The 22,500-nt window shown below is 32.3% G+C and overlaps 1 protein-coding gene across 4 annotated transcripts in view; it reads left to right on the top strand.

The window, feature by feature from the left end:
• Positions 1 to 22,500, top strand: part of LOC119607522 (probable serine/threonine-protein kinase nek3) — a 35,311-nt gene that overhangs the window by 1,049 nt on the left and 11,762 nt on the right. The gene's annotated exons all lie outside the window — the stretch shown is intronic.

Raw genomic sequence — 22,500 nt, 5'->3', positions numbered from 1 at the left:
CCAGCAGTACTCATACGTATCTGTTAATAATCTGATAACGTTATTTAGCTTTTTTTAAAGTATTTAAACATTTTAATTAGCTAAGTTACGTAGACCTTCAATTGTTTCATTTTACTTTTATTTGAAATATATTAACAAGATTTCTTTATAGCTTTGGACATTAGACATATAACATTACGTTACGTTAGCATTTTTAATCTATACAGGAATTAGTTTCTTTGTTTTATATCAGAATAGGTCAGAGGGGTCATAATGCAATTTTACCACTTCCTAAAAGTTCTTACACAGGACTTCGTTATCTGGGATATAGAAAACAAGTTTACAAATTCACATCAACAACGGGACCAACAAAGTAAATCGGTGTTAAGCGTTATGTGGGAAAACCCTAGACCTAATCGAAACGCAAGTAAGATATGAGATAGCACTTACAGCCGATTCTCAAAAATCTTTAGGCCAATTGAGCAAAGCAAGTTACAGGACATATTTGACGGTTATACATGAACCTCCAGAAGTGCCCGATCGTACACAGAAAGTGAAAATGTATATTAACGTATATTAGGCAGGACGATATCAGTGACCGACAGAGTTAATTACCTGCATATGCGTAACCCATGATCGGAAACTACTTAAATTTAAATAGCAAAGTCGGTTAGAGGACAATTTAGACGGTTATACTTGAACCTCCAGAAGTGCCGGATCGCACACCGAAACTGAAACTGTATAGGAACAGTGAGACATTGGTGTAAAGCAGAAGCTACATATTTATCAATCAAGCAAACCCTTTGTTGGAATCTGTTTGCGTTTGGAAATCTACATTGAAAACCCGGAAACCAAGAAATACCACTGTCTTCCTAATCAAAATACTAGCATCTAGAACACAAATCAAACATACTTTCCAACACCCAGAAGGCAAATAATACGATATCAGGTTAAATTTTAGATTGTATGGGACGCTAAGAGAACCATTAAGTACCGAACTGGCTATTTAACACTCATGGTTACAACACACAGACCATCCGACTACCTAGATTACTAGCTGTATTAAGATGTGCTTGTTTTAGGAAGAAGTCAATCGTTACTTCATATATTCAAAGAGGCAGTCAGAAAGCTAAGAGTCAGTAAATGGTAATGAATCTTTTCGCTTAAGTGTCGAACCTGGATTACTTGGGAATAGCAAAGTGATGACTGTCTCTGCACTAGAATACAAAATACACTAAAAAGGCGACTATCTTCACTCTCGTTTACAAAGAGTACATTGGTCACGAATTAGAGTCAACTAGGTGGTTAGACGTGGAAATGATCATGATTTTCGTACTATTGGGTGGGCACTACATCACTCCGCAATTAAAGATAGTATTTACTCCCCATAAATGGAACTTTAGAAACTAACTAACTAAAGTCCAAGAATCTGAGTTCTTGAACATTATTTCTTTTATATGGTTTATCTACCAACATTTCACATTAAAAGAAGCACACAACGATCCAAGTGTATATGAATTGAACTCATCCAGAAAGTGCTAGAACTAACTAGAACCGATCCATTCTATTATCCAGAATGGAACCATTCCATTGTTTATAGCAATATCTATTGACTAATCTAATTTGAAACATAATTAAAATTTCGACCCTTTCTATGACAATTTCGCCTTTACATCATGGCTAATTGCCACTTTCAAAATATTCAATGTTTAAATTGGCCATGAATCAAAATTCTCAATCTGTTTCAAATTTTATTTGGCAATACAAGTATCTCAGTACATCTGGGAAAACATCTAAGAGGTTTATTAACACATTAATTTACCTCTAAATTAAAATAGTAGAATTAAATAAGTAGAATTTAATTTTGATAATACGTTGCAAGTCACGTGAATTACGAGAATTAGTCATCAAGAGTACATGTATTTGAAAGTTATCGGACCTTTAATTCTTCCTGAAATTCTTGAGCAATATGTTGCTTAAATCAAAAGTGTCTGTCCCACATTCTTTTTTGTTCAAATTGGACCAGTTTTATTAAAAATTTGTTAGATTTTATAAAAACTTATGTCTTTTATGTTTTTGCCTCAGTTTTTACAGAACCGGTGCTCAAGATATTGTCTTACACTTAAATGTTTGATCAGTTAAAGGGTCTTTAAATGGTTAATAACTCTAAATACCTCATTCAACAGTCCTCCGAACGTCCTAACAAGATTGATATCGAACAGAATACAACGATTTCCCTTATTCGATTAGATTTAGGGCTTTTGGGCTAAACGACTTGTTGTAACTATACCAAATTCTCTATGGGCTACGCTAGTATCAAAGACTTTTCAATCCTTATAAGATTATATTTAGGTATTTAAAGAAATATTTGGATCTTATTCAAAAAATTCAACAAATTGCACTAAAAAATCGAATCAACTAGTTTGATCTTATCACATATGTATCATCGATCTTTTGTAAAATATAAAAATGTTTTTATTTAAAAATGCTTCCAAAATAAAACATTTTTTTTACCACTGTGTGTAGTTAAGTAATTTGTAAATAGTTTTTTATTATCATTCTTTAGTTAAGTGTAAAGATATGCAAAAATTCTTTATTAACGCTTCGTTATCAAATTTTCAAGTTATCGATATCGTCATTAATACAAACAATATTATTTACATACATATATACATAAATACACCCAGCAAACATTAGGCTTTTGTGTGATTACTTAAGTATGATATCACATGTTAGTTAATTTGTTATTGAAAAAAAGTTGTCACTAATGAAAGGTTCTTCAAGAACTGTTAGTTCAGACTCATAAATATATCAAAGTTAACAATAAGTTAAATTTTAACAACAGAATTATAACTAATAACTGACTTTTCATAATAACTACTTAAGTTGAATTCTCTTGTATTCCTCTTTAAACAATTAAAAACTAGTTTTTATATTGGAAATCATTTTAACATCCCAATAAATCGAAGTGTTATGTATATGATAACAAAGATTTTGTCAATAAATTAAAAGTTAATCCACTATTAATACTACACTTGGTGTCATTGATCCGAGTTTTTAGACAATTTTTATGAGGGCTACAGATTTTGTTTTTTGGCATCAGGGTATTCGGATGTGGAGCATTTCCTGAACTAGATATAAGGAAATATTATCCTTTGAAAAGTAGAAACTGTTCTAGGAATACCTAAAAAGAGGACTCAAATAACTATTACCCAATTGAGATTTGTTCTCTGCCCTCCTTAGTTATGGATAAAAGTTACTATTCTTCAGCATTTGAGGAAAGCTCAGGCAGCATTTGACATATCAAAAGCTGTTTAGATAGGTAGGGATAGGTTAGGCTGAAGAGGACGATGTTATGTTTGTTGAGTAAATCGCCTCAAAGTAGAATTTTTCCTAAGAATATTAGTTCCGATACAACATTGCTTTCAAAGAGTTTGCATCCAAACGTGTTCAAGTGTTTCAATTACTCCACCACATGCTTTGCATTCGGCACATTCTGGACATCCAGTTTGGTGTAGTTGCACAACTTGTCCTGTGTGTCTAGTCGGATTCGACGTTGGACTTATTTCACGGTGGTACTTTTATAACTGCAAGGTGAACTTATTAGATGACTCACCATCGCCTCTTAATGTTTCTTACACGCCGGAGGAAATTTTTTGTTCTGCCGGTCCATATACACCCACTTTGCTCAAGTACGTGAGCTATCTAATCTCTGACTATTGCTGTCCCAACTAATCAGCCAGGAAAAGTCCTGGCCACCCGTAGTAGCAGTTAGTGTGGTTCTCTGGTTGGAGATCATGTCAAATCATTCCAAGGAAAGTCCGAGGAGTGAAATGACATCACCAGTTTATAGTCCCGGCAGACTAGAGGTACTGGTAGCAACTCTTTAAACTGGGATTGCAATACACCAAGATGAGGGTCGCTCATCAAGGAAATATGCTTCGGGGGATCCTCCGAATTATAGTCTATAGAGTGTATCAGTCTTTTAACTAACATACACTTTCCGCGAGTTTGGTTTTAAGCAACAGCAACCATTTGCACCGCGAAGGGACCTCTCCCTTAACCGGGACAAGACAAAGTCCTAAACACTGCCTTGTAAGCTACCGGTTCTCGTGGTACGAGATTATGTGATTCTCTAGTTCGACCCCATGTAAAATTCGTGTAGCAGCAGATTTCCACAGATTTTACTTCTAATGTATTCTTTATTTGGAATTAATGTTTCATAATTTCCTACCATTTTGTTTCTTGTGCTAATGTTTCGGGTCCACTAATACCCTAGCAACATGTAGGTTAAACTCGTATTATATTATACCTGTTCTATAAAGAAGTTCACCAGATTATAGAGGCGTAAATTAGTATTAACATTTACTTTAATTAAGCCAGCCATAGTTGAACCAAAAACTCCAAATTAAAGGTATAATAAAATTGGACTTTACCGGATTTCTTATTTAATACGTTAAGAGTTGAGATGATAACACAGGTCCAGCATTTTATTAGGATTTTTTATTTTCCTGACTAAAAATTTCAATATCAGGTGTTTCAATCATTTAGTCATGCTTGCACAAATACAAATATATATTTAGTACATGCATATATACGTACACATGTGTTTGTATGCAAAAAGCTATTACCTTTCCATTTCAAATAATTAGCAATATATGTATGTATGTAAGCAAGTAAACCTCGCTACTACTCATTCGAAGACAACCAAAAGGAATATAAGTAATAAAATATAACTAAATAATTAAACAAAATATTGAAATTTTTAAACTTTGTATTTTTTGTGTTGTTCGCTTTACATTCAAAACATTCTGTGGTGGAGTAATGCTGACATAACCTCCTAAAAAAAACAACAACTAAAATAATAATAAATACATTAAGACAAACAAAACAATAAAGAAAAGAGTAAAGAGCAAAAAAAAATTAGCAAATAAACACAAATTTTTGTAGACAAAAATACACACAAAATAAAAAAAAACAGAAAACAACAAAAACAAACCTGAAATATAAATTATTTTTAAACATTTAATCATCAGCACGCGTAAACCACCATGAAATTCTCTAGTATCGCCAGCACTATCACCGCCACTCACTCCATCTTTAAACTGATTCTGATCGGCTAAAACCATTTGGAATAACACACTAACGAACAAACAAACACTGCTCGCAAAACAGTTTTTTTAAGAAAACAACGAAGAAAATGAATTCGTTTCATTAGATTTTATTGTATTTGATTTTTAATCGAATCTATTCGATACGAGAACAATAGTTTACAATACAATCACTGAGTTTGTCTTCAGAACGAATGGTTAAAATTTGAAACACTTGAAATCATTTAGACAGTGTTGCCAGTAGATGTGTTTTATTTTACCCCTAACACAACTTTAAAAAATTACACACAAAAAGAGCACAAGGTTCATTCCTCGAATGCGTCAATTTGGACTTTAACTTTTATGGAAACGTAATGCTGAGAGTAAAATGAGTAAGGTGCTGTGTGCCTTATATTCTTCCAAGAAAATCTTCGGAGAAATATGGTTTTAAACCTTATATTTAGTCCTTTTCTGCATTTCAATTCGAATCGTTATTTACTCTGTTTGGCACCTTCGATACTTTGCATTTCCATTCGATGCAGAATGCACACAATCATAAAACACTGAAACAAATTGGAAATGATTATTCTTTTTCTTTCTATTCCATTTGTTGTTGGAATTCCTTTTTGATCGTAGCGTAACTGAACGTCGGAAACGTAATCGAGGAAGATACCCTAGACATATTCAATATACGCTGATATTGTTTGTCTGAAGAAAATGCTAGACTTACTTCCTTTTAACACCTATTTCAAAGCTAGATATACTAAGCTTTAGTAGGAGTTCCGGATCAGAATACCAACAAGAGAAGATTGGGCTACAAACCCAGTCTTGATCAGTCTGCGCCGTTAATTTAATTTTCAAAATTTTTGATATCGCAAACAGAAGAATCCTAAAATTGAACTTTGTGATTCCGACTATTAATATCGAGGACAGTCCTGCATCAGGGCTCTCCACTCAAACGTAATAAATTCGAAATGTCTCCTCAATTACATTAACTTCTCTCCCTACCTCATCTTGTACAATACTTTATCGAATTGATATGTGTTCCAGGACTGAGATTTGCTTATATCTAACAGTCCTGTATCAAAGCTCTATACTCGAACATAATAGAACCGAATGCGCAATAGAACATATTCAATGAATTGTCTTCAAAAGGAACTCTCCTAAAACATGCAGAATATCCAAAATATTCTCTGCCTGCCCTTCATCTATTTAAGTCGAAGTGCATTACATGAACACGATGCCATGTCGGTGATAATTTTAGAACCACTAGGTGAGCCGTTAGACGACTCACCACCGCCTTCGCGTGCCTTGCAAAGAACACTCAGGTGACAATTCAAGTACTCGAGCTATCTAATTACAACCACGCAAATGGAATAGAATTCGAGTTGAGATTGGAACCTAGTGACGTAATCGGTAGACGAATACGAATCCCTCAAATAAGCCAAAGACAAGTTCTTACACATAGAGACGACACTGTGGTAAGTCTCGTATGAATAGAGTAAAACCTGACAAGAAAGGAAAATTCTATGGTATATCACTTGTATAAGATACCTTAGATCCATCAGCATTGAACCCAGCATACTTCTAATTTATCCTACATCCATCCCTTATTATATACACTTGACACTAACTAATTTCCAATGCTGCTCTGTATCCGTTGTTTTAGCAACAGCACCGAACTTATCCCTAATCACTGTGCATCAGACTTTCTCTTTCCGCAAGTTTGTGTTTAAAGAGCGACCACGTGCAACCCCTAACAAGCGGGACAAGACAAAGTCTGAAACTCTGCGCTGTGTGGAGCTACCGGTTCCCATGGTATCAGGTTCATCCGACCCTCAGGACAAATCATTATTAAAGAAAGGGCGAGGACACCTAAGAAACTTTTTATAGATCCAACAAAACATTCCAAACATTAGTTAGATAGTTTAGTTAGGTTAGTTGATGTTAGTTAGTATTAGAAGTTTAGTTAGTAGTTTATTAGTTAATATTAGTTAGTACATTTTCAACGTTAGTTAGATAGTTAGTTTAGTTAGTAGTTCGTTAGTTAGTTAGTTGTTTTAGTTGTTGTAGTTGTGTTAGTTAGTAGTTAGTTAGTAGTTAGTTAGTTAGTTAGTTAGTTAGTTAGTTAGTTAGTTAGTTAGTTAGTAGTTAGTTAGTTAGTTAGTTAGTAGTTAGTTAGTAGTTAGTTAGTTAGTTAGTTAGTTAGTTAGTTAGTAGTTAGTTAGTTAGTTAGTTAGTTAGTTAGTTAGTAGTTAGTTAGTTAGTTAGTTAGTTAGTTAGTTAGTTAGTTAGTAGTTAGTTAGTTAGTAGTTAGTTAGTTAGTTAGTTAGTTAGTTAGTTAGTTAGTAGTTGGTTAGTTAGTTAGTTAGTTAGTTAGTTAGTTAGTAGTTAGTTAGTTAGTTAGTTAGTAGTTAGTTAGTAGTTAGTAGTTAGTTAGTTAGATAGTTAGTTAGTTAGTAGTAGTTAGTTAGTTAGTTAGTTAGTTAGTTAGTTAGTTAGTTACTTTTCGGTAACTGGCCACTATCTACAGAAGGCGTAACTAGACTCTAATGCGGCGTCGAGACTGTCAACATCGACACATTACCAAATAAGCAATGACCTTAATCCTCAAAATCGTATCAGGTGAAAAACATAACTTAAATATAATTGCAAGATTCTTCTCTCACATGTTTAAATTATAATTCAAATAGAGCAACATTCAATCAATGTTCACTGTAGCCCAACGAAAACTATAACAAAACTCTAACATGTTATGTAGAACATTGTATAGAGTCGGCAATGTCGGCTAAATTTTTGAACAAGATATTTTTTTTTTTCGTTTTTTTGCAAAATACTTTTCACTATTTCACAGCGACCGACAAAAGTTTCTTGGTGTCGTTGTTAATGATGTTGTTGCTGTTGTGTGCGCTTACTTGTTATTATTATTTGTTTTTGTTGTACTCAAGCACAATTGTATCTATAAGATCGTTTTGTATTCTGTGTTTTTATTTCTATTATTTTTTTCTCTGTTGTTTTATTGATTTACACAATCGCAAAACAATTGAAACGTTTAATTAAATCTGCAGCAAGAAGAAGAAGAAAAGAAAACAAAAAGCGTGTGTAAGTAGTACGAATACTTGCTGTTTTGAGTAGTAGTAGAGATAAATATTTTAGATTGTTGTTGTTGTTATTTTTAAGATTTCTTTATTGTATCTATATTATGATATTTACACACTCATATCGTTCGTTGGACAAGTTGAATTACTTGTAAAATTGTTTTTTCTTAAATTATTATTTGTTCATTTTCTCCAATAAATTGGGTTACATATTTGTTTGTTTATTGATCTTCTTGAGTTTTATAACATGATATTTATTCTTCTGTTCATTCCCCTCCACTTATGCATATTCTTGTTAGATTTATTAGTTTTATTATTCCTAAACAAATTGTGTATCTGTATCTGGTTTGTGTATTTACTTTTGTTGATTAGTAGAGGTTATAACCTCTATTATTATTTAGCATGTAAATAGAACATCGTTAGATTAGTCTATTGCTATAACTATACAAAAAAAAACGTCCTACTCAATAATTGAATAATTGTCATATAATACTAAACAAGTATCTATTCTTTATTGTATTCTTATAAGATGCAATTTTATTACGGAACCTCATCCGTTCAATAAATTTTCATTTAAAATTTTTTTAAAAAGACTTTAAATTGAAAATATGTATGTGGGTATTTAATTGAAAAAAAAATGCCTAACAGTGGGACATTTAGCTTATACTAGGCTATAAAGTGTATACTCAATAGTATTATAGTTTCAAGATATATAAACTTTTAATTGAAAATCGTATTACAAAAAATGTTGCTGAAATAAATCTAACCCTGATATTTTTAAGATTTGGCCTTCATTTGGTATTCTTTTCAATTTGTTAAAAACGCCAATTTCCTAGAAAACAAGTTCATTTTAAACAATTGTAAACATTTTTTTAATTTATGAATGTTTATTTAAAATATGGAAACATTGGAATTATTTCGGTAAATTTAACAGCATAGCCTATTTTGTTATTAAATAATTAAATTTTTTTAAATTATGTTATACATACATAAGTTGTTAACAAAAAATATTATGTAAATTTTGCATGATATCAATTTCTTTTGTTTTAACATATAATTATGTGTATGTATGTGGCAACATTATGGAAGTTAACTTTTAAGTTAATAACAAAAAAAAATCGTTTTAATACAGCTGATTTCGTTAATTGATATTTTAATAACTAAGATTAATGTTCACTTAACCTCTCCAAATATATTATTAGTTGTAATTACGGAATTACCCGCTTTTATGTCTGGCCGCATATTCTAGGAGTTTTTCGGCTAATCTAGCTTCTATTACATCAGTTATATTCCGTACAGATTCTCCGTGATGGTTCCGCAAACTCACCCTTTGGGGGAACATTAGCGCCATATAACTGATCAAATTAGCGTCAAAATCAGTTTTCTTTTTAACGTTCAAACAATATTTAGAACATACAAAATCGTCTTCAAGGTCTTTAGTCTTCAAATCGTATGCTACCCATTTTTTTACTTTTAGATGAATCCTGCTGCTCAAATAAGTTTTGATATTGCTAGTTAAATGGCTCTTAGAGTTTGAGAACAATCTTCATGGCGTAATGACTCCAGTCATCAAACTTTTTAGTTCATCGGGTCATAAAGTAGCGCACAAGAAATTCGTGAAGGTGTGGGTGTGAAGAATGAAGTGACCATAGTTTTGCTAACATGTAGTAAATATTTAACATTAAAGCTGGAGCAGAATCAAATGGCAAACATATTATGTATGTTAGTTTTAAAGTGTTGACACTCTGATAAAATCTTATTTGTGTCCAATATAGTGTTGTTGTTGTAACATCTAGTTGTGGGATCCAGGCCTAAATATTGTACCACTTCCACAGGATATGTCCATAAATCCATTGGACAAAAAGAGTTGTATGGTTGGCTGAGCAGTTGAACATGTGGTGGGTATCATGGAGACCTTGACCCCATGCTGGACATTCGATAGGGACGATCTTAAACCGCGGATGGGTTTCTTCTGTGTTCTGCTATGGACGGTGTAAGATCTCCAAGTACGACAGTCATGCGGTATCCTGCGACCGCGGATTTGATGGATGTGGTTCAAATCTGCCGTATACGAGGGCTAGTCTATTGGATCCTGCACATAACCGCTTATATTCTCTTCGTATAAGTTCACTGCTGTTGCCGAAGTCAACAGATACCCCACAGAGGAGTGACTGTGGAGCTAAGCGTTGAAAATGAGGTGGTGTTAAATATATATGATACAGGGTGAATGTAGAGGTATACGGGTCTTCCCGAGTGTGTAGGATGTTTTTCTCTATGAGTTTGTTGGATGAATGAGAAGTGTTCTGGGTTGAATGGTGATGGATGAAAGGTATCTTATACAAGTGATACCATTGAATTTTCCTTCCTTGTCCAGGTATGTTGAGGGAAAACTCTGTTCATACCAGATTTAGAACAAAGCCCTCGACTTATTTGGTGAATTCGTTTCGTACTACTGAATACGTCTCTAGGTGCTGTTGCCAACTCAACAGAGGACATTCCATTTACGTGGTTGTAAACGGAAGTGATGTTTTTGCATCTCGGAAGTTAAGCAATGGTAAGAGATTAGATAGCTCAAGTACTTGAGCAAAGTGCTTGTGCATGGCCCGGCAGATGACATCCTAGGAGGAGCTGTTAAGTCAACATGACATTGTGTTCGTTGACTGGGAGAACCTTCGTTTCCTGGCAGCTTTGAATGTTTCTCCACTGGTTATCACTTAGCAAAGGTGACCACACTGGAACAGCATAATTAACCACTAACCGACCAATCGTTTTATATGTAGCTAACAAGGTTAATTTATCAATAGCCCAGGTGCAGCCCTTTTAGGACTTTGTTTCTATTTCGCAATTTGTGCGTGATTGCAGTGGCATGAGCTGAGGAAGTAAATAGGCTGTAAAATGTGACCTCCAAGATTTTTGGGTGGTGCACGATCGGAATTTGCATTCCATCGACCACGACGCCAAGGATTTAATCCTTACTTCCATTGTCCAGGTGGTAAAAAGTGTTGCTGACGACTTCGCTGGTGATAGTTAGGTAACTTTATTAGGTCACCTGAATTGAGCTAGTAATAATTTGGAATTATTATGCATTGCATAGCATTAAATGAAATTTTTAATCTAGCCTCGTACAGAACTAGCAATAATACGCACAAGTTTATTAATGTAAAATAGTATTTGAATATTTGTTTATAACGGAATTTTGTTTGTTTAATTTTGTAAAAAAAAATAGAAACAATTCTACAATATGTATTAAAAAAGCAATATTTGTTTAAAAAATAATAAATATTATACGAATATAAAAGTATGAATGTATATGTGCTACCAAATAGGTATAATGGAAGAATTTATTAATAAAATCCGTTAAATGACGTCACACCGAATTGTTTATTTTCATTTTCGAGAGGTATTTGCATGTCTATATGTACATATATATGTATGTATGTACAAATGTATGTTAATAAATTTGTGAGTAAATATTACATTTAAATAAAAAAATTACTCACAAATAAAACCAAAGAATGAGAATGAGTAAAAAGGTGAAGTTTTGTTTTTGTTGTCAGACTTTTAATTAATGACATACAAATACAACAATACAATTGATTGACAATTGCATTGGGTATTTGTTGTTGTTCTCGAGTTTTCTTGATATCGATAACAACATTTAGCAAATTGATAAAGATACGAGAACAACACAAACACAATTAGCAATGCATTCTGAATTTGCAAAGAATACTGAACAATTTAAAGAAGAATAAGAAAAAAAACAACAATTGTTCAATTCACAATCAAGTTGTATATTGTACCTACTAAAGTGTAGTAACAGTGATTGTGAACAGATCTTTGCAGCAAGTCATAAGTTTATGTTCTCAATGAAAAAAAAAACAATCAAAACAAATATACATAAGAATGTCAGAAGATAAAAAAATCAAAAAATATTAAATTAATTAAACATGCGAAATAAACAAAATTAATTTCTTTGAATTTTCATTTCTTTTATTTTCTTTATTCCACATTTTAAACTAATAAATAAACTGTTTTTAATAAAATTTTAGTTTTTTTGTTTTGGTAAACAGCTGTTTGTTTTTGATTTCAGTGTTACCACTTTATCGTTTTTTTATGCTAAAATCGTTTGAATTTTTTGTTTATATGTTGAAATAAACAATTGGCAATAAACTTTCTTACAACATTCGAAAAACATATGAAAAATTGTCGTAGGAGTTGTATAGAGCTTTTGCATAGAAAATACCAACAACATTGTTATGACTATTGTAGCAGCTGCTGACATACAACGCATACAACGCTACAACATCGATTGTGAATTGAACAAATATATAAAAGTGTCATGTTGTAAATAAAATAAGAAATGAAAAATAAATGTTTTTGATAGCAACTCTCACTAGGAGTGTCTCATCATGTGTGCGTTTTTTCGTGTTTATTTGTATCTTTTAGATACATGTGTGGATACTACTACGTATTTTCCTATTTATAGCAACATATAGTGAATAATATGTACGAACAAATAAATACATATGTATGTACATATGTATGCAGGTCTGTTTTTTATTATTTCTAGCTCCATTCAAAATACAATACATGACAGTCAAGTGGACTTTTGGTCTAATTTACATTAAATTTGTTCTTACACTGAAAGCAATTTATTAGAAATCGATAAGATTTTAAGAAACATGCAACTTTTGCAATCAAAATCATTTAAACAAAAGGCAGAGTGCTATATTCGGATATTACGAATCTTAAATACCCTTCACCTATAATCTTGTTCTTTATAAAGACGTCGAATAATTATAGAAATTTTTATTTTATGAATTTCGAACGTTGACGATGTAGCGGTATTGATATCCGGCTAATTTGATACCATATCCAATTGTTTGGAATCTACTTAATAAGTGTAGCATTTCCTATGTAAATCCATCGAAAACTGATCTGGTTCTTTTCACTAGGAGGTGAACTTTAAGATTGAAAACTTTATACCTCCAAGGTTATGTTAGCAGGTCGTCCTCGCAATGTCTTCACTGGGTACACACTTGCGTCCAGTAAATTAATCCCTTTGTGATACCTGAAACGAGACTAACGGTCAGCGTATAAGTACACTTCGACCTAAAAACTCTAGGTTCCTAAACCAAACCAGCTTGTCGCTCGAATATTTGAGTATATCATTCGGATATCAACCTCCGATCTGCTAGGAAGGGGCAATGACATCGTTGCAGCTCCTGCAGAAGTCATTACTGAGTAAGTTTAGTCTTCTTGCATGGAGCCCAAGGGGCCAGTGGGCTGTCACCACCGCCGTTAAGTTCCGTAGATTTACTCTCGGATTATGAAAAAGGACTTGGGATCTTTGTGGGTTGAAAGATGGCCACATGATCCTCGCCTGTCTGCATGTGGCCTCGGTCGACCATCTGCATTGTGAAAGCTCATATAGTTTTTCACGTATAGAGCGTTTGCTGGTTGAGAGTGGTATGCCGACCAGGAATTTGTTGATGTCCTGGAATTCAGTACAGTCCTATTGTGGAATGATTCGCAATCTCATTTAGGGATGCCCGACATTTTACTACTAAGTTTAATATTGTTTATATTAATGCAAATATTAACATGAGTATTCGGTAAAACCTGAGCCAGCTTGCAGCCTGTTTTATGGCTGAATGTCCAGCCTGATGAACGCTACATTAGCAAACTTGAATGAAATTAGAGTTAAAACTACCGATCAGACGAAATACCTAGGAGTAATCCTTAATAGTAAACTGTCCTGAATCTGAATATTGAGAATAGGATAAAGAAGGCTAGTATAGCTATCTATACTTGTAACAGTGTGGTTGGTACCAACTGGGATGTTAACCCTAAAGGAATTAGCGAAAGGAATTCAGCATCTGAGTCCAACTCATCTAATGTTGCAACGAACTTTTTCACAGATGACTCCAAGAGGAGTGGAAGGGTGGTTGGTGGCTTTCACATTAAATGATTTGGGTTGAAATCCACTTTTAGGATTACTGCAGTGTCTATATCTGCTCTCTACACCCATCCCTCTAGATTTCTGATCGCGGGACATCTAGATTAACCGAAGTATGTCGGATATCTCTAAATGCGATGGTGAGACATTCCATGATAACGCTAATATAGAACTGTCTGTGTAAGAGTATAGCTGGTGAATTCGCCAGAAATGGTGCGATAAGGGGTTGGATAAAATCGACGCCTTTACTGGTATTTCCCTTACAAATTGTAAGGAACTTGTTCTAACTCAGAAGTGAAGTGTATATTCAGAAATTATGAAATAAATTCAGAAGTGAAGTGTACATTGAGAATCGTTTTAATAAAGTTTACAAACAGCGATAGCAATGCCTATGCTGTGCCAAATATTGTGCTCTATAGAAACTAACAATGTCTCCCCAGATTGGCTTTAAGATATCAGAAATTCTTAGGATTTTGTTTTAGAAAATGATCGTCCCTAGACTTAACCCTTGCGCAAAGGTATATTCACACTCCCCTGGTGATCTTATCAACTTTGAGTGAGACTGCACTTAGGTTCAATTATTACCACTTGCAGAATATCGAGACTGCTCTGACCCATTCTGACAAAGGATACAACTAGGACGCTCTTGTCTTTTAGAAAGAACTCGATTAGGCTTCTCACGGGTATAATTACTGGGAACTGTATGATTGGACATATGTATGTCGTAACGTACGGGCTATCCACGTTATAGCTACTGTAGAAGATGATTGAATGAGGAATAAGAGGAACCGGTACAACACCTTCTGTGTGAATGCCCATCATTACAAGAGCACAACCTACTCTAACTTGGCAGAGCTCTTTTCCATGATCTGGACTATCTCAGAGATGCGTCACTAGTAAATATGATCGTTTAACCGGCTGGTTCTCACGGGGATCGCGGGAAACCCTTAGTCAACGAAATTAGGGAGAGAATCTATTCGATCTTTCTCCGTTATTTATAAATCGATTTTGCTGATTTTATATAGAAAACTTTTCGAAAGAACGTCTGATAGTATTATTGTACACTTGGATCTCCGAGATAGCTGAGGCTTTTAGAAAAATAATAATAGCTAGTATTCAAATCAAAAACCCGAGTTTTGAGTTATATCAGTTTTCTAGTAAATAAGCAAAATGTTAAAGATTTCCCACTTGGAGCACTTGAAGTTTTTGCAGGGCCCATATTCAAAATCTAAACTCGAATAGCTCTTAGCCATATAGCAATGGTTAAACTTATTTAGACAAAAATTTATACCAATTCCAGAGAATTTAACAATCATAGAAAGTTATAGTTATCTTAAAAGTGTTCTACATATTTCGTTTAAATTTGACCAGGGGCAAACAAAGATGTTGAATCATTAATAATTGAAAAAAACTCAATAAAAATCTAAACAATGCGTATACTTTTACTTAGTATTAAATTCCAAATATTGATTGTGTATATTTGCACGAACTGGTATATATTTTAAATATAAATTCTATTCGAAATCTTTTACACATGACTTCAGATTTAATGAATGTTTCTTTTTGTCTAGCAGTCGGTCGTAATGTTTAATTATTTATTTTAGTATATAAATTATCACTACATATATACAAAAATAAGTACATATTTACATACATACATATGTTATACTACATTATCATTTAGCAAACAATGATCATTTAATTTATATTCATTATTTTATATTTAGTAAATAAACAATTTCTTACTGATAACTGAAATTATTTTTCGACTTTTTTTTGCTAACTTAATTCTATTTTAAATGTAGTTTATCAGTTACTTAGTTGTTTTAGTACGTTGATTACTTGACTAGAGAAGAGTAATATAATTTGGGTTAGGTACATAGATAGATACATCCATAAAAAAATATTGTAGATACAACAACTAAATAACTGACTTTCTGTTTGTCTGCCTTTATTTACTTTATACACTCCTTACTATTATTCGCTACCTTTTGAAAAGAAAAAAAAGTACTTTTTTCTTTCGTTCTTTATACAGATAAGAATGCAAAAGAAATTACAATCAAACTTTGTAGTTGCTTTGAATGGAAGAAAATAAAAACAATCTGTGTCTTAAGTTCCATTCATTGCTTTTAATTACTTTCTTTAATGATTTACTTAAAATTATCATCATCATGATCATCATTATTATCATCATCATCATCACCAACGTTGATTGTCAATGCCATTTATTTAAGTCAGCAATTAAAACATCTATTATAATTTAGTCATTCAGTGTTTTTGTTTTTTCTTATTCTAAAGTATAAATACTTGTGGCATGCAAATATAATTATTTAAAATTTCAGCAAAACCTTTGGAATAAATAAATTCTATATATGTATATGTACATTTGTATGTATTTACATATGTATATAATGAAACATTTTCTCAAGTGTGTATTTTGAGTAAAAACAGGGACTAAAATTTTAATTAGGGGGGTTATTCATTCTTTCTTGTAATTTCTTGGGTATAAGAGATACCATAAGCACCACGTCAACCAAGACTCTTGGAACGTTGCTAGATGTTCCACCCATTGTATAAGATATGAGGCGGTATTTATAGCTGAACGGTTCATGTCATGGTCAAGCGGAACATTAGAGCAAATAGTTACCCGTTGGACTCTAGATGGGGGGACAAAGCGAGTATGGGGTTCTATATTGAAGGCACAACACTAGCTTCCAGGTAAAAGTTCATAAAATAACGAAATACGTAAATTGGATTAGAATAAATATAACGCCAACAGAGTTTAACATATTTGCCGCCAGACAGAAGGCAATTTGGACGATATCAGGTGATAAAGTTAAATCTTAAACTGTTTTGGATTGTAAGAAAACTTTAACCGAATACTCTATATTAGGCATGGAAAATAGTAATAAAAAGTAATAGTATTAACATTTACCAAAAAGAGTATTATTTTCCATACTAAATTGCTATTAATTAGTCTAGGGACTAGCCTATAGAAACTTTGGACATAGGGATTAGTCTATGGACTGGTTTGGATACTATTATATTGACTGGTCTATCAATTAGTGTATTAACTGATAATTGGACTGAATAATGTTCTATTCGATGTCAATAGCTTATTGGCTGTTCTATGAACTAGTCTAATGTCTTCTCTATGGACTAGTCTATTAACTAGACTATGGACTAGCCTATTAAATAGCCTATGAACTAGGCTTTATAACTATTCTATTGAATGGTCTATGGACTAGTCAATTGACTGATAAATGGACTGGACAAGGTTCTATTCTATACAATAGTCAATTGACTCTTCTATGAACTAGTCTTTCGACTGGTCTATCGACTACCCTATTAACTAGACTATGGGCTAGTGTATTGAATAGATTATGAACTAGGCTTTTAACTATTCTATTGACTGGTATATGGACTAGTTAATTGACTGATAAATATACTGGATAATGTTCCTATCTATGCAATAGTAAATTGACTCTTCTATGAACTAGTATATTGTCATCTCTATGGACTATACTTTCGACTAGACTATTATTTAAACTATGGATCAGTCTATTTAATAGCCTATAAACTACGATATATAATAGCCTATGAGTGAGTCTACGTGTTAGTTTATTGACTACCAAGAAATGTTTATAGTCAAAGAACGAATGTATTAGCATAAATAATAAAAATACGCAACGAGAGCGGAATTATAAATATCGCTGAGAGAATCCCATAAGGGCTCTTGGATTAAAGAAACAGTAGGTAGAATCACAAAGATCCTATGGAGAGCAGGACGAGAAATCTCCTCAAAATGAGCAAGTCTGCGATTATTACGATAGTAGGTATTCTGACTGGGCGCAGCAATACAAAATTGTACGTGCGGATTCAAACGAATGTAGAACCTGTAGAGAGGACAGTGAAACACTGGGGCACTTTCTATCTTGAGAGTGATGTTATTCCGTATATAGCATCCCTCAAGCACCCGGATTGGAAAATTCTTAAGAATTACATCCAGGAAACTGAGTTTCTAATCCTCGGACGATAATATATTCAGTGAATACTATATAAGGTCGATATACATTGACAATCAATTTAAAATAAACATGTGGACACTCCATGTAAAGATCAAATTTACTCACGACCCCTTAATTATATGTATATCTGAAGTAATGTCCCATTATTTATATAGATTTTCCAAAAATTAAAAATATGCCTCCCTAATATCTGATAAAATTGGCTGCAACGCATTAATCAACTTTCTATATGTACCAGCCATAAACAATATCTAGTATTTATGGCCTTGGGTCTTCATATTTTTTTTTCATAATTGCTGTTGCGCCGCAAATTTACTATTTTTATACACCCGATCAGAAAAAGATTTCATTGGTTTTGTCATTCCGTATGCAACACATCAAAATATTGATGGTAGACCCATAAAGGTCTAGACAGGTTTATTCGAATGATAAATATCAGAATGATCAATAAATAGAATTAACATTTAAAGAACACATTCTCCAAGATTCTGTGCAAAACACATAACGAACGGGTCTATGTCATTGTTTACTAACGAATCTGTTGAGCCAAAAGTATGATAAACTATCGATGACTGATTTTGAAAGTAAAACGTTCTAACGTCAATCTCCAATGATGACAAGCATGAGCATTCTGATCATAAATGTCAAAAAGTGAGCGCAATATGACAGTTTAACAGTTAACTTTTCGTAAGTTCTATGGGACTTAAGAAACACCAATTCTGGATCCTTATTACATTACAATTCAGCATATAAATGTAATAAATGAGTAAATCCTATAAATAATTTATGAAAGTATTATCACATAATGATCAATCAGACCCACTGTACCTGAATATGTGATTGGAAAGCAAAACAAATGTTTGTTTTAGTTATACTAATATGTCTTAAACAAAAAGTTCCTTTAATTTAAAAACTTATTATAAATACTTACAATGCATTACAAATATTTGCATACAAATAATTTTGCACTTATTTGAAATGGCCGATAAACTTAATAATCATCTACTATTTGTTAATTAACATCTAATAGAAAACGAATCATCTTATTCAGAGCAAAATGTTTGCATTTTCAATTACTTTTTCTGTTTAAGATTTAAATAAGAAAAAAATTAATTGTGATAAATATAAAGTGCGAAAATTTCATTAAAATTACTTGCTTATGTAAATAATATCATATCCCAGTAGTACCTACGACAAGAGTTAAAGCATCCGGAACAAATAGTAATTTCCAATAACATCTAACCACCCGGTTGAATCTAATTCGCCTTTAGTCACGAATGCACTTTTTTTAACGAGAGTAAAGACAGTCATCTCCAGCGTTGCCACTTTGGTCTAATTGGGCCAAAATTGGTAGTTTCAAATCTCTGAAGTGACTTTTGGTAGTTTGGTCGGTAGGTTTAAATTTTGGTCCAAATTTGGTAGGATTAGATAATTTTGATCTCATGCATATTAATTTATAAACATTTCTGACCTTGTTATGGCAAAGTAATAATAATTTTAATAAATACGTCAATCTTAAGTTATTTTTTCTAAGAAATTGTTTGTTCTAAGAAAATATTAAGTTTCTATGCATTTCAACATTTCTGATTCATGAATGTTAGTAAGTTATGTAGTTAGTTTGAAATGAGGATGTTACATAAAATCGGAAGGAATACTTCTAGGCTTGCATCGGTCCCGTTGTGAACTTCCTAACCAATGCCTCAGGTGGGAATTGAACGCACAACGTCAGGTCTGACTATAACATAAACCACTAACCTACTGGAGGCCACACTAATTCATTTTTTTCTAAGAAGCCAGATTCATGAATGAATATATAATTTGGTGGGACTACTACCTTACAAACTGAATCACAAAATTAATATACCCCAATTTTTTTAATGGGTATAAAAATATTAGTGGGATATTGATTTTGTGATTCCGTTTGTAAGTATATATTTTTTCAGGTTCTCATTAGATTCTAAGACGATATAGCCATGTCATGTCGATTGGTCCGCAATTGATCCTATTACAGCCATAGCCCCTTTTAGCAAATTAGTTAATTGATGCTGGAAAAGGATTTTTCCAGCATCAATTTATACGATAAATGCTGATGGTGGATATACATATATGATTCGTCATAGCCGAATATAATACTATTACTATTTTCTCGGGAATGATTTTGGTACAAATTTTGTCGAAAACAGCAATTATGTATTTCATAACTATATAGTACCAAAGTGTTTGGAAATTTTGTCTAATTACGTAAAAGTAAACCATTGATTCTTCGGAACAAATCATTGTATGATATTACATATTAGTTTTAAAAATAATGAAACTCTAGACAGAAGCAATTGTCCCTAAGGAAAAATTTGGTAGTTTTTGGAACGTTTTGGTAGTTTTTTGTCGGAACTTTGGTAAGAAAAATAAATTGTGAGTGGCAACGCGGTCATCTCTTTAGTATTTCTTTTTTAAGCGAGAGCGGATAAAGTCGTCATTTTATTGTCCCCAGGTAATAGGGAGAGTAGACACTTATAAAACCAACTTAAGCGAATAGATTGATTTCTATGTATTGACTCCTTTGGACTAGGTTTCTGACTGTATCTTCATAATCTGTGAAATGACGATTGACTTCTTCGAAGTACAAGCACCAAAGCGGCCAGTGGCTATGGACGGTAGTGGTAGGTTAAATAGCTAGTTCCGAACTTTCCCCAGATAGAATTCATAATCGAATTTAATACATCAGAATTTTAATATAATTGATTCATTACAGGCGGCTAATGATGAATACTTTGGTGCAGGGAAAAATAAAATTGTTAGTTAAGAGATATTCCCGGAATTTCAAAGTACAAAGACTAATCTACTATACTAAACAATAGGATTCTAAATATTTAAAATTGATGTGAATACAAATAAATGATGAGTAATTTATTTAATAAAGTCTTCAATAAGAGGTTATCATTAATACTTATTAACTGGGTTATACAGATAACGATTAATAAATGTAAATAAGTTAATTAATAAATAAATATAAGACACAACAACAATTAGTTGTTATTTATTCTTTGTTAAATTTATATATAATATATTTCTTAACGTTTGGAAATCACTTCTTATGTGAAAAAGTATATTCTTACAAATAACGAAACTACTTACTTGCCTCCCTATTTGCAGGTGTTTGTACTTAAGTACTTACCTAACTCCCTATTTGTAAGCGAGCGTGATAAGTACTTGCCTCCAATTTCATCCCCGTATTCATTTTAACTTTTTACTGGGATATTGTCATATAGCGCTCACTTTTTGACATTTAAAAACAGTATACTCTGTCAAATCAGCATAACGCCTTGACGGCTTGTTCTTGTCATTCGTGGCATACGACCAGTACTTTAAGTACTTTTTTTGCGGAGAATCGTAACAGTACTGAATCGTTAAAGAAACTATAGAAAATTTATACTACTTTCTTTATGAAATCCGTTATGATCACAGGCAGATTCTTTAATTTCGATTTATCTGCCAGTTTTTTTTTTATCAAAATTTCAGAACATAAACTATCTGAAATAAACTCATTTATTTCTCTTTCACACTCTTGTCAATGGAATATTTTTTTTAATGATTAATTAATTCAATCTAAAATACTTTTTATTAATGCAATAAAAAATCTTCTTATTTATTTGTGTTATGATCTGTGTTGTCATTATTAAAAATAAATTTTTCTCACACACTTTTGATTTAACCGCAATTAACAGATGATTGCACGTCACTTTTGCGTTTCGTACATTATTGGAATATTTAAACAAAATGTGAAATCATATTTATTATTATTTGCTAACAACAAATTGCATTTGTTTAGTTTAAATAAATAAATTGTTAGTTCATCAATATAAAATCGAATTATGTTCAATGTACAAGGATGATATTGGTTTTGTCGTGAAGTTAGTTGCGGTTTGTTTTCATTGGTGGAATTTGAAGCTTGTAATTGAAAATTATATTTTAAAATAACATTATATCGTATTTTAATTTGTAATAAAACAATTGCTAATAACAAATCGAATAATTTTTATTGACCCAGAGCCACTATGGTAGAAACTAAAAATGTAAATTATTGCTACAATTAAGTTATGGCATAATAAAATCATTTTATATCGTTAAAATGCCATTCCCTATATAGTTTTTGAAAATACTATGATTTTATCTTTTTCTATATATAAATATATCTGTTGAGAATATTTATTTTTAACTTCTTTTTAAGTATAAATTACTGATATAATTTGTAAGTGGCTACAAGTGAATTGAGCAATCAATAAATTATTTATTATTATTATGCAACGACAATATATAAGTAGATACCCTAGAAAATAAAAATCATTGAC

The sequence above is a fragment of the Lucilia sericata genome, unplaced genomic scaffold (genome assembly GCF_015586225.1).
Source record: "Lucilia sericata isolate MDLA Ls3-8-SP2 unplaced genomic scaffold, ASM1558622v1 Contig000701F_arrow, whole genome shotgun sequence".
NCBI classification, from domain to species: Eukaryota; Metazoa; Arthropoda; class Insecta; order Diptera; family Calliphoridae; genus Lucilia; species Lucilia sericata.
Note: the sequence above shows the minus strand (reverse complement) of the source record. Positions and strands in the feature narration are given on the sequence as shown.